The following is a 13,333-nucleotide window of genomic DNA, read 5'->3' on the forward strand; positions in this document are numbered from 1 at the left end:
AGGGCTCATCTGGGATGAAGGTGGAGTCATCAAGCCACCTTTCTCTCCTCCACACTTTATTCTGGAATGATAAAATTCCTCTTTGCATACTGTCTGTGGCTCCAAACCTACAAAATCTCATATATTTTTTTATGTAAAATAGAGGTAATTCAGTTGAATAAGTACAATTTTACTGCCGTTGCTGCTGGCAAGAGTATTTCATACTTAAACAGAAACAGCTCTTGGATCTTCTCTACCATCATTTAATAAATTAGAGTATTTAAGCTGGCAATCAGTCTCTGCGACTTTTATATGAAGAGCTTTATCTTTGAGGTCAACCGAAATGATATTTTGATATAAGAAACTCCTTTGGAGTATGCATTTAATTCTTAACAGGAATTACTGCTCATAATGAAAGGTTAATGACTCTTTAAACAGGGACCTGAATTTGTGTCATAATACTTGCTCCTCCACTGTTTCAGACTGCCAAATTTCTGCCACATAGATATGTGCTTCCCTCAAATGAAATACGAATTTTCTTTACAAAACTCATTTAAAGGATAAGACATTTATAAATATAAAACAGAAAAACTTGAAGATGTGCTGCGTATGTTCCAAGCTAGTAAAGTAAATAGTTGCCAATTAGGCTTAAGTGTACCTGAAATAGTACAGAAGAATACACTTACATCTGTACAGGCCTCATTTATCTTAAGATTACACAAAATCAAATTTGGAGCAGATATATGGTACACAGAACTGAGAAGAGAATGCATCCATTCCCAGTAACTGCATGATGCCTACGTCCGGTGACCTAACTTGTAGCATGCTATGTCTGTAGCAAGATACATTACAGAATATCCTAGCAGTAATCTGTCAAGAACTGCACGAGGTTCAGAAGCAATAGTAAAAAAAATATGCAGTAGTATATTTGATGTGAAAGGGCTGCATAACAGGTTTGATGAATTTGGCTGCCTCCAACAGATGTATCTCATATTTGAAATACAATTATGAACGTTTTTAGGGACTGGGTGCAGTTTTGATTTTCTTGTCATTCATTCAGCCATAGTCATGCACTCCACTAAAAATAGTCATAGGGAAGGGAGAATATTGGTCGGGTTTGCCTAGTCTTATTCAGGCTGAACTCTATTCCACGCTAACGAGTGGAATTACAATGTCTTGTTACTTTCACATGTAGAGCACCCCCTCCTCAAACAAACAAATTATTATACAAAACAATGGAAAAATAATAAAAAGCTATGTATTTTTTATTCTGGTGGGTCCTAAATAATCCTCTATTTTGTCTGTTTTGCTTGTTACACATAGATCCCATGGTTCTGATTTACCTTTGTTCATACAGTGAAGGTTAATAATGTGATCAGTTACCAAAATATATTTACACATCTAAAGGATAGAGGTATGTTTGGATTCTTGATGGAGAGTACTGTGGGTGATATATCTTTTACCTTCTCTCTACTCCTCTCTAAAAAGGTGAATTATTCTGAGAAGGTAATAGTAAAGTAAAATTAGTTGAAAAATGCCAGAAAATTAACACACTACATTATTCAGTGACCTCTTCTCCTTGACTTTGCTTACAATTTCACTTTATGCATGCATTTGCATAATATTATCAGAAGGAGGAATTTTCATACACCATTTCACTAACTTTTTCCACTTTTTTTAGAAATGTACAAAAATCTCTCCTTAGGCTCTTAGAACACCAATTTCAAGCCAATGGCAGGAGCTGTGGGGCCACCTTGTGTCATTTCCCTCTTTGCCCTCAAACCTTGCACATAGCACTGTGCACCTCACTGTCCCTGGCTCTATTTCATATTGGAGACAGATTTTACAAGAAAAATTCTCCCTATCTGTCAAGAGAACATGTCAAGGTTCCAAAAAAAGGACTGGGGAAAAAGAACTGGTGATAGAACTATCTTTTAATTGTTGCTTTACAGCTGTACATGTGTGCAAGTCATGCCTCCTGCCATATGGCAGTTGGAGACATGTGCTATGTTATGAGCACATGCTACCAGACCATCCTGGGTTCAGAGAAGTCTTTGCTCACTGTACAGGGCTCAGTCCATCTGTTTTTGGTATTCATTTTAGGCTTTACTGACTTCAAAATAAGTAGGTTACAAAAACCAGCCATGGAAACATGCTTCAGATTGTATATAGAGATTTATGAATAAAAAAATGCACAGTCACATCACTGGTAATGAATCTTATTTGTTCCTTATTTAGCTTAAGCCTAAAAATTCAAACTGCCCAGGAACACAGGTTTGTTTCATGTTTCTATATATACACCATCAAAAACATCAATGTCTGGAAGCCTTCACAAGCTTGTATAAATGCACGGAAACCAAGAATCTTATTATTAAATTTAGCTTTTATTCAGAAACAGGTATGCAAGACAGCAAATCAACATTTTAGTATGCCCCACGTTTACATTTTGCATATTTTGTGAGTTTATGGTGTTTTTGTGTTTTTTTTTTTTTTGAGAAATACTTTCTCATCCATTACTACAAATGGATTAGCAAGGATAGCAAAGCAGCACATGTTAGTTCCTTAAAGGAAGTCATGCTAATTCATATCCCTTCCAATGGTGCTCAGGATGAAAATCTACTCACCATTGCTGGCAGGCAGATGAGTCTAGTTTAAAATTACTGTAATGTTATGCAAAGCTTGAATAACTGTAATGAATAATATGGTAGAAGAAGCTAATTCAGTGCTTTTTATGAAATAAAAAGATGTATTTAGCATAACAAGATGCATATTTTTTGAGCTGAATAGTGCTATTATAGTTCCCAAATGTGCTTGAGGCCCCCATCCCGCAGCAGGAGGTATGTGGGCAGACACCTTGACATGGAGGTTGACAAAGAGGGACTCCAGAGGCAATTGCATGAGTGTGGATCCCACTGGATGAAATCTCTTCCACAGAGCCTTGCACTCCCTCTTTTTGTCAGCAACGTGCAAATGGTGTTGTTAGTTTTGAGAATCTCAGATTGGAATGTGTGTTTCAGTGTGTTTGTTCTTTGGCACTGCTACACTCTTCTATCAACAGAACTGCCCGTTTTGTTGATCACATTTTTTTTCCTTTAATTTCCAACTTTGCAGTAGGTAGGGAAGACTATTTGGCACACACAGCCTGTGATCTAATAAGGCATCAGTTTCCTCTGAGTATGAAAATCACAGAATTACAGAGTTTGGAAGGGACTCCCAGAGCTCATGTGGCTCAACATCCCCCTGAATTGGGGCCAGCTAAAGCAGGTTGCTCTGGCCTGTTGCCCATTGAGTTTTGGATATCTCCTTGGATGTGTGTATACCTGTTCCTATGCCAGTGCTAATGCCATATTCATTCAAGCTGTAATGGTGTGCAGGTTTACAACTGGTTTGCCATGTTTAGGACTAAGTCTGATGGGGAAAGGGAAAAATAAATTGTAAGAACTGCTCAGCCATCTTTTTTCAGTATAGATACATGATATAGAAGTAAATTGTCAAAAGAGGAGGAGTTTTAGAGATCTGAATTTCCTTTAAATAGTCAGCATTGTCTGCTGACTTAAACAATTAATTTGTTTACTTTTTTTTTTTTTTTCTGTGGTGAGCTGGTAAGCGCACATTCCCAAGAATATGGTGTCTGAAACTGCTGGCTAAAATGGAGGTGCATTTGATTTTGGTTTTGCATGTGCATTTTCCTTGATACATTTCATCCCCTTGCTATAGCTGAGCAAAAAGATGCTTTTTTGATGTTGGGAAAGAAGTTGGAAGGTTTTAAATAAATTGGAGACTTGTGGCATTCAAACATCAGTAGGAAAAAGCTTTTTAGAGCTGATATTCTTCAATAACTATGAAACATGCATTACTGTGAGAAACACCAAGGGAAAAAGAAATTACAGAGATTGTTTTGTACCAACAATACAAAAATAAATAATTGTCTTTGTAAGGTTTGCCTTGTTTTCAATGTCTTTTAGTCTGTATTCTGTTCTTTTGATGTACATGGTTGTTTGAAATCTTAAAAAGAATTTGAAAACAGTATTTTTATGTTGATTCTTTGTTTTGGCCTTTTTTTTTAACTACTGGGTTTGAACTAGAAATCTTACCGTTCTGCCAAGGTACAGTCCCACACCGAAGAGACACTGCTGCAACATGCCTATCAAACCATAATTCATCATAAACTTAATATAGAATGAAATCTTCCTCATTTTTGAAGAAGGGCCTGAGGAACAGACTGCAGTGGTCTGCTTCCCATTGGTGGTTCTTTATCCATAAAACATTGTGTCATGACCAAGGAATCCTATCAGTTGTAAAACTATACAGAAGCTGTCCAATCCTGAGAACAAGAAGGAAAGCAGAAATTGCAAAGAATGGTTCAAATAAAACATCCTCTTAGAAACCCTGAACTTCCTGATGTGACAGTGAAGGATACACACAGACTTTTCTCTCAGAAGTAATGCATGACAAACTATGATGTAATAATTTTCAAAGAAAATTTCCAGAAATCTATGAAGAATTTCTCAAGTCAATGTATAGATGTAAATATTGGAGACACTTGTTTTTACTAAAAATTACTACAGGGAAAATTGGAGTTAGGCTTTTATTTATGCTTTTTTGGGGGTGGGTTTTTTGGTTTTGTTTTGTTTTATTATTATTCTTTTTCTTACTTCAAGGTACTAGTGATCCTGCAGAGAAATTTCTGTGCAAACAAGGAGATAAGAAAGGTGAAGTCAGAAGTAGACAGAGGAACAGAGATCTCTCTTTGCACAACTATCTATCTCATCTAGCCTATCTGTCACATCTGAGCTACTTTGCCTTGCAACAAACCTCCTGTCACTATTAGGATTTTAGGGTGGGAATATTTCATCTTAAACTTCATCGTTTTTCTAGTGAAAACAAAGTCTACAAAATATTGTCTTATCATCTTGCCCTTTTCTAGAGGAGTTCTTGCTTGAACATTTGGCACTGAATATCGACATTTTTCTGCAGGATTCAGATTGTCATAAAGGTTACTCCAAAAGACCTAAACAGGGTCTTTTGGACCCTGTTTATGGCTAAAGGATGGAGAAGACAAGCTCCTGGATATGTTCCTTCCAGTGCCCAGTGGCAAGAGAAGTGCAATATAGCTGAGACTTCCTCTGAATTCATTCCTGAGCAGTAATGTTCAGCTGAACAAGTGATGGAGAACTACTGAGGAACGTTTGATGCTCGGTCATCTGCATTGCTAATGCAGGGGAGGGCTGAGGGTATAATTCATCCTATCGATCCTCATCTGTCCTCAGGAGACTTGAACTCTGCCAGCTTCCTTCCCCAAATCCCATCTGAACTGTGCTCTGGGTGTTGATCTGTAGCTAGTATTTCCCAAGATCCAGGAGATCTGGCATTCTGAAATAGCTCTCTAACAGGGGTGAGAAATAGAGATTCCGGGTGTCAAACAGCTTACTGGAGCTGATCAAAAGCTTTATCTCAAAGCTGATTTTTGTGTGAAATTAAGTTTTCAGGAAAAAAAAAATGTATTGCCTGTATTTTGCAGGTAATTTTGATTTCTTTACTAACAAGCAGAAAAAATTTGAAGTTTTCAGTCAAAAATCATGCCTATTAACTGGAAACTAATTTTCTCCTTTTTTAAAAAAAAATGAAAACCAATTTTTTCTCTGGGGAAAAAAAGACGTATTATATCTGTTCTTTTTTCCTGCTTATACTAGTATTCTGCTGTATACAAGAAAAAAAATAAAAAGGCACTTATTGTTTTTCAAGCTGCAGAGAAGTGAAATTAAAATTAAAGTAATATAGGAATAATAGAATTTACTTACAATAAGACAGTAATTCCGAAAGAAAAAGCTCTTCCTTTGGTTCTATTAAATGAAGTGGCATCACTAGCCACCATATAATCCACTAAAGATTTGAATCACTTTTCTCAGTTAATACACTTCATATTTTCCCTTAACCTTTAGATAAGTGGATTATGTAGTGTCTTTTCAGAAGAAGCTATTTAGTTGCTGGATAGAATGACTGTAGTGTTCTGTGCTATACTTTTCCATGTATAGCAAATTAATCCCTCGAACTCTGGTCTGTCTTCTTTCACTGTCTAAATGCACATTATTTTTTCATTAGTTACTTTTTGGCTATCGAGATATCCAGGAGGCTTGAAGTCCTTTATCCACAAGCAAGGGTGGATTTATCTGGACAATTAGCTATAAAGGTGCTGCTGCCCAGGCTCCTTGCCTGTGTGATACCAAAGACTTGCTACTGCACAGTGAGACTGTCAAACATGTGTGCAAACCTGGTTCAGTGAAGAGGACTGACTAGATGATTCCTCCCAGTCTTCACTGTGATTCTGGGATGATCTTCTAGCAACCCCCAACTAAGAGCTCCCCAACCACCCCTGCTTAGTAGTCTCAAGTCCTACAGTATGTACCAGCGGGCTGACTCTGTACTGTCTCTGTCTGTCTCTGATTTCAACGTGGAATAGTCCTTGTGAAGGAAGTTTGCAGGAAAGGCCTTTCTAATTGAAGAAAGTTGTCTTCTCTGGTTTCTTATCTGTGGACTGCAAAACAATGTGATTTGTTTTGCTAGGTTTTTCTTATTTAATAATAATACAGTTTGGAAAAATAGGATTGTGATCATGAAAACAAACGCCTTGCTACCTCTAAAGCAGCCTTCTGGAAAGGATTTAAAAAGAAAAGTAAATCCAGCTCATTAATGAAAAACGCCTCAAATGTGAAACAAACAAAAGATTCACTGGCAAGTGCTCTTTGGTGGAAAGAAAGGTGCTCCAGGAAATGCTCAGCATGAACACACAATGATCCTGGGAATTGTCTTTCCTCCTACAGTACAGCAAGAGCAGATTAAGTACTTTGTCTCAAATTTCCTTCCAACACAATTGGTACCTGTGCCAGCCTTGGGCAAGCTCCTTTAGCAGGTTTGATCCCTCCATGGGAAGTCTTTCCAGGCTAATAATATATACTCCCCTGGCACAGAGACTTTGTCTGCTTCATAGCCTCTGCAGGGTCACTTTCACTGGCAGTTACTTTCCCTTCCAATTTTCATTTCCTCCCTTGGCGAATTACACTGGGAATAAACTGCAAGCCCAGGAAAGGTAACCTTTCCTTTCTATTTGCACCCCGTGCCAAGGTAATCATTGTAATTATCCCATAATAGAGGAATATTCACAGTATTCTGTTATAGACATTATACACACCTATAGGCTGGCTGGGGTCCCCATAACCACGGGAAAAGAAAGGCCTCAAAAGAGGCAATTCACAGCAGCTGTGCTGGCCTCGGCTTCAGCTGCGCTCTGCTAGCCCCAATCTCACCTTCCTTTGGCCAGTGTGAGAGGGAAGTGTGACCAGATCCATGCCTCCCAGCAGCTGGCAATGCAGCTGTGTCAACAGGACAATATGGAAATATATACAATTGGTTCCGTAGACATAGTCAGTGGGGTGAGCTCAGATGAGAGAGATGTAACAGTGGTTTGCAGGGAGGGCAGCAATAGACGTCATGGACGCTGGGACTGCCTTCTGCAAGCACATGCCTCCTCCTCTGCTCACTTGCTACCCCACACACCTCCCTTGGCCCCTTCCACCTAAAAGGTTTCCTGCATCAACACTGCTGTCATTTTGTCCTTTTCCACAGGTACTTTACAGGAGGTGGAAAAGGGCCCACCCACACCTGCCCACAGAGCTGTTAACTAAGTCAACAGCAGTGAGGATATAATAGACGAGAGAAGATGCAGGGGTTGCCCCCATAGTCAAAATGCCTCCCTATGAGTCTGGTCGATTGGGTGCCTATTGAGGGAATAAACCATTTGCTTTCTTGGGAGGAAAGAAGGCATATAACATTTATTTCATAGACTTTTTGAGAAACTCAGTTGCATCTCTTTTTAGAAAAATAGGTGCCCGTAATGTCCCATCATGCTGCTTTTTTTTTTTTTTTCCTCACCAAAGAGTCTCCTTACTGTCTCTTGTCTTGGCTCGTTTTTCCAAATGAAAAACTGCTCCAAACTCTCTGCCAAGCTGGGAATAGCAAAATGATTATTCTTTTTATATGATCAGATGGGATCTCAATGATCCAGCACACATTTGCTATTAGATTTATATTGCATATACTGTAATCACACAGACCAAAAAAGCAAGATAACAGGCTTCAGTGCAGTATGTGGGTTCAGTCCTTCAGCCTGGAAAAATTAGTGTATTAGCAATCCTCATAATACTGACTCGACTGGATTGTTCTCTTTGATGAGAGCTGCCCTCCTTACACCATACCGTTAAACTTAGAGTCTGGATTACTATATCAGGAATACGTGTAGATAAAAAAAAAGTTACACCCTTAAAATTAAGTCTATGACTGCTTGCAGGGTAATTTTTAAATAGCAGTCATTTTATAATGCTACTTGAACATCACACAAGGAGATGCCTGTGCTTAGCAAAAACAATTTGCAAGATCAAGGAGCAGTGGTTCAAAATTTATTATTCCTGACCTAACAAATGGTTAGAAATCCATGCAAATAAGTAGTTTGTAGCATTTATTGTGGTTAAATTAGATTATCTCTGGAGAGACATTGTTTCAGTGTGTACATATGATCCATGATTCTGCCCAGTGAATAACTTGATTGAAAGATATATTTTGATTAAATTTTTAAAAGCTTCTACAATTATGTCAAGATATTAGAGACTATAGATATTTTTAGTATCTCCTACAACTTTTCTACTTTATTTTCTGTCAAAGAAATATTTTTACCCGTCTTACTTATTTGGACTGAACACAATGGTGCATTTAGTTTTGTCTTCATTGTACTTGAGCCACAATTTTCTCATCATTTCCTTCAAGTTCTCACTTTCCACTTATTGAACTATTAAAGCAGCTTCTATGTACGCAAACGTTGTGTATTCTAGGTAATCTGCTTTAAGAGCCAGAATGATATTACACAGCAACAGAATTATTTTACTGAGTCATCCGAATTTCTGAAATGGGACTGAGATACAATTTTGCACAACATTTTGCACTCTAGACACACAGTTATGCCATACAAATAATTATACCAGGTTTTCCACAGGTTTCCATTTCAGACAGCACACCATCTTAAAAATATGAGAAAATTATATAGGCATGCTAATCCTTCTCACTATTTTTTTCTTCTTTAGTAGATGACAAAATAAAAACAGCTGACTGATCAATCTGTTTTGATTTGTTTTGTTTTTCCAGATTATATATCGATATTCTTTTGTAGAAGGAATACGATGATGAAAATAAATCAGCAAATAGGATGCTATAGGCCATAACGAGTGAGAAAACAAGGGTGTTGTTCTTACTTTTGATTTATTTCTTTTTTTTTTTTTTTCAAAATAGCGATTTCAGTGCCTGTTTGCATTTTTCTGGAATTCTTTTTCAAAGCTCAAAGTCATGAAAAGCAATTAGCTTATCCTTTCCTCTTTGAAATAATTCGGTGGAAATGCTGTCAGCACCTGGTGTTTTGTTGTTCCTGAGCTGATTGCCTTTTGAATCACTTCAAAATTTAATTCTTCCACAAATAGCTCATGTGTCTGGAAAAGAGCTGCTTATAGTTCGCTTTTAACCATCTCCCCATAGTGGACTCATAAAAGGGTCCCTTCTTTTCATCTGTAATTGAGTTTTTTATAATGGAAAAGTTTTCTTATTTATCCTTTATCAAACATGTACGTAGTTAATATCCTCTCCTGCATGCATTGATACCCTTACAAAATGTGCTTATGTTACCAGGTCTGCTGTCCTGTTTCATTTTTTCTCCATCTGTGGAAATATTGTCTTTTTTCCTTATACTGTTGGCCTCATGAATTTTCCTTTGGCCTTCAAGTATTTCTCCTCCAGAATTCTGACTCTGAAGGCCGCAGTCTTGATATATGTCAATATCTCAGCTGCTTTCCTGCAATATTTATGAAACCACACTTTCTCATTTGTTTTCAGATTTTCAATCTAATCCAAAACTTTTTGTATCACCTCTCTGCAGGTTGCCCATCTGGTACCAATTCTCTCATAAACATCATACAAGTCTTTGGAAATTCCAGGCACTTTTAACTTCTACCCACTATTCCTGTCCATGTTCTGGATTCCCCAAGGATGTATCTATATTTCATCTGTTTTATTTCATTTTGCTTAGTTCTTTGTTGTAGCAAATCATACCCCTACAAAACAGTGAGCTCATTTACAGCAAGCTACCCTTTGCTTTACAGTATCCTGCATGTCACTTCTATGTCTCAGATAAACCAGTATATTATGCAATCTGATTAATACCAACCTTTTTCTAGCTGCTTATATATACTTTTGAATGTTCCCACAAGGAAATAGTGTGAGCGCACAACCACATCTTTTTATTTGGCAAATGATATTCCTGTATCATTTGTTCCAGTTTGAACGTTCTCACTCTGTGCATCTGGATCCCATATATATTCCTTCCCTTTCTTAAGATATCAGTCATCCAGGAATATACTGACATAGCATTTTGAAATTATTCTTAGTTCTTCATAGCATCCATCTTTTGTTTTATCAGTGACCTTCATCAGAATGAGAGAAGTCTTTTTCTGATATCTGTCTTTAAACCATAGGGAAGAACTTAGTGATGACTATAAACCACTGCTACTGAGAGCATAGTATTACCAGTAAGACAGGTCTCACTTTGCAATAATTTGTCCATTCTAAAATAGGGGTGAACTGAGTGAACTGCTAGCTTCAAGAGATTTGTTTCCTTTCCCTTTGATTATTTCATGTCTGTGATAAACTAGTAGTTGACCTGACATGTTTTAGAGGGGTCCTCGTTTATATAAACTCAAAGAGCTAAAATTAGTTCCCATTCCCTGGTTTTATTTCTCAGGTAATTCAGTGAGACTCATAGGGATTTCAGCTTTCTTTGGATGAGGAATCAATAATATGCACAATAGCTAATTTGTAGGAATGAGTTTCTTAGAGCAATCATTACTCTTCTACATATCTGACCTGGATGACTTTGAGCATGCCTGCTGGAATACCATGAATAGGGAATATATTTTGGTAACCAAAAGTCTAAGGATTATTTCAAATATAGATTAGCGCATATTCTTGTATAGTTATTTGGGCTATTATTCACTCTATAAAATTATCAGTGTTCAAAATTTTGAACATATACAACCCAAAAAAATGTAAATAGGAAATCACTAAGCTGAAAAAGGAAGGGGAAGCAAATTTAACCCAAATAATAAGAAAAACTGACATATATTGAATACACGAAAGCAATTATAACTTAAACATAGTTGAAAATTCACCACTTCAGACCATATTTAAACACTTATTATACAATATATAATAGCTACATGCCTATTTCCCATTGCCTGAAAGAGTCCTGGGAATCTGAACTTAGAGTTTACTTCTCTTAAAGGTAAGGGAAGCTTCTATGCTGAGTTTATTACAAGTGATGTCTAATGCTAACAGAGTCGTGATTTATGCTAGTATGCACCAAATGAAGTAACGGTGGAAGGTGCCCAAGCAAAGGGTTTTTAGGGAGTGGTTGCACAGGGACATTTGTGGTCTTAGTTCCTACAAGTTTGTGATACTTTTTGAGCATTGAGACATCCTGTTGATTCCCCCATAGATCCAATCAGGTTGGAAAAAGATAGGTATGTTGCACTACCTGCCTCACATTCTGTCCTGACAAGGGGATGCCATGGGAACAGAGGCTGCATGATGCCATTGAAAGCTCTTCTGAGCAGATCTATAAATCATAGAATGTATAAGGTATGAAGTTAAAAAAGCAAAGAAATAAAGGCCCCCTTAAAAATATAATCAGCAGATGGAGAGCAAAAGCCAGAAACTGTTTCTGAGGAGAGAACAGCATGAGATCAGTCACTCGCTTGAAAAGCAGAAGCTTATGATAAAAGAAGAGCCTTTGCCCTTGTATTAAAAAAAAAAAAAAAAAAAAAAAAAGGTTACAAGAATTTCTACAAACTGCACAACTTTTCCAGGGCTCCCTAGCTCCAAGATTTTTGAAATATCCCATCCCATTCAATCCCTGATTGAAACCTGCTCAGAAAGGCATCAAGAGGCCTTTGAGGAGATTTTGCGGCCACCAGGCTTATTGGGAGAGCTGGTGCTCTTAAAGTTTCTTCTGCACTGACACCTGGTGGTGAGCGCTTTGCTGTTCCAACATATCAGTGTCTTACATACGCCCAGAACAGTTAGTCATCAAATGAATATTGCATGATAGAAACAAAACAAAACAAACAAACAAATAAAAAAACCCAACTTATTACCCATGGAAAGCCCTACTTACTTTGCTAACTAGAACCAATTCTTATAACTCAGAAGAAAAGGTCTCAAAGCAGCAAGCACAGAGGGATATATAGCCTCTAAAAAACAGTCATGGTTAAGCCAATTTCTTTGCAGAGAACTTTCCTCAACGATGCAAGTGTTGTGTTTAGCAGAGGTGAATCTGTGAATATAATTTGGTTTGTAAACTGCTGCATGTGGTTAAAGTATACTTAGGAACATGCTGTAGGAGGCATGGTGGTGATGGACTTACGGTTGGACTTGATGAGCTTGGTGGTCCTTTCCAACCATAAAGATTCTATGATTCTAAACAAATCATATGTCTCAAACGGACACACTTTGAGGGTCACCTTTCAAGTCAAGAATTGGAAAGTTTGGATTTAGAACTTAAATTTACTAAATCTTACTCTTCTTTTTGTGACCTTATTCTTCTTTTTGCAACACATCAAATTAGGAGGATTGGAAACAGTTTACTTTTTTTTTTTTTAGAAATTCTGCCATCAAGGCTTGGAGGTCCCCTCTCTCAGAGCAGAGAAAGTCCATCACCCCACCAGGTTCAGAAAAAAAGTCTAAGTGACTCTTGAATTTTACTCTAATTTGAGGAAAAAATCATCACAAAAATCAATGCATCAAAATCTGTGTATTCATTTATTTTTAGTAAGGAGGTGAGTATTGCCCCTATCTATATGCAGCCTTAAAAGAGTAAACATAGTGCTTCCCTTTTGATAGCATTACTTACAAATAGTAAGAGCAAAAATAAAGAATTGTTTTCACCAGAAAGGCTGATTCCTGAAAGCATTATCTTCAAGTTGCAGGAACTAATCAGTTCCTCTTAAATCTAGGAATATCTTGGCTGTGTAGCTTTACAATATATTCAATATAGAAAGTTCCTACCTCATATAAACCAATACTAGCAAAAACTGGCAAATACTTTTTCTAATTAAAATTGATAAGCACTATTCCAAATACTTCTCCTCTCTTTTCTATAAAGATACACAAAACAATATTGCTAGTGAAGGGGGCATACAGATTAATAAAAAAAAGCTTAAACCTGAGGCTGAAAAATACCAACATTTTCATTTCCATAGCTGGA

General features: G+C 37.2%; 1 long non-coding RNA gene across 1 annotated transcript in view; it reads right to left on the reverse strand.

Annotated features, from left to right (window-relative positions):
- LOC148592837 (uncharacterized) overlaps positions 1–13,333 on the reverse strand; it is a 319,289-nt gene that overhangs the window by 38,872 nt on the left and 267,084 nt on the right. The window contains exon 2 of the long non-coding RNA XR_015913880.1: positions 12,183–12,216. This is a non-coding gene — a long non-coding RNA (uncharacterized LOC148592837). The remainder of the gene's footprint in view (positions 1–12,182; positions 12,217–13,333) is intronic.

Source organism: Tinamus guttatus, unplaced genomic scaffold (genome assembly GCF_059628265.1).
Source record: "Tinamus guttatus ecotype Peru unplaced genomic scaffold, ASM5962826v1 Tinamus_guttatus_pri_ptg000503l, whole genome shotgun sequence".
In the NCBI taxonomy this organism is placed as follows: Eukaryota; Metazoa; Chordata; class Aves; order Tinamiformes; family Tinamidae; genus Tinamus; species Tinamus guttatus.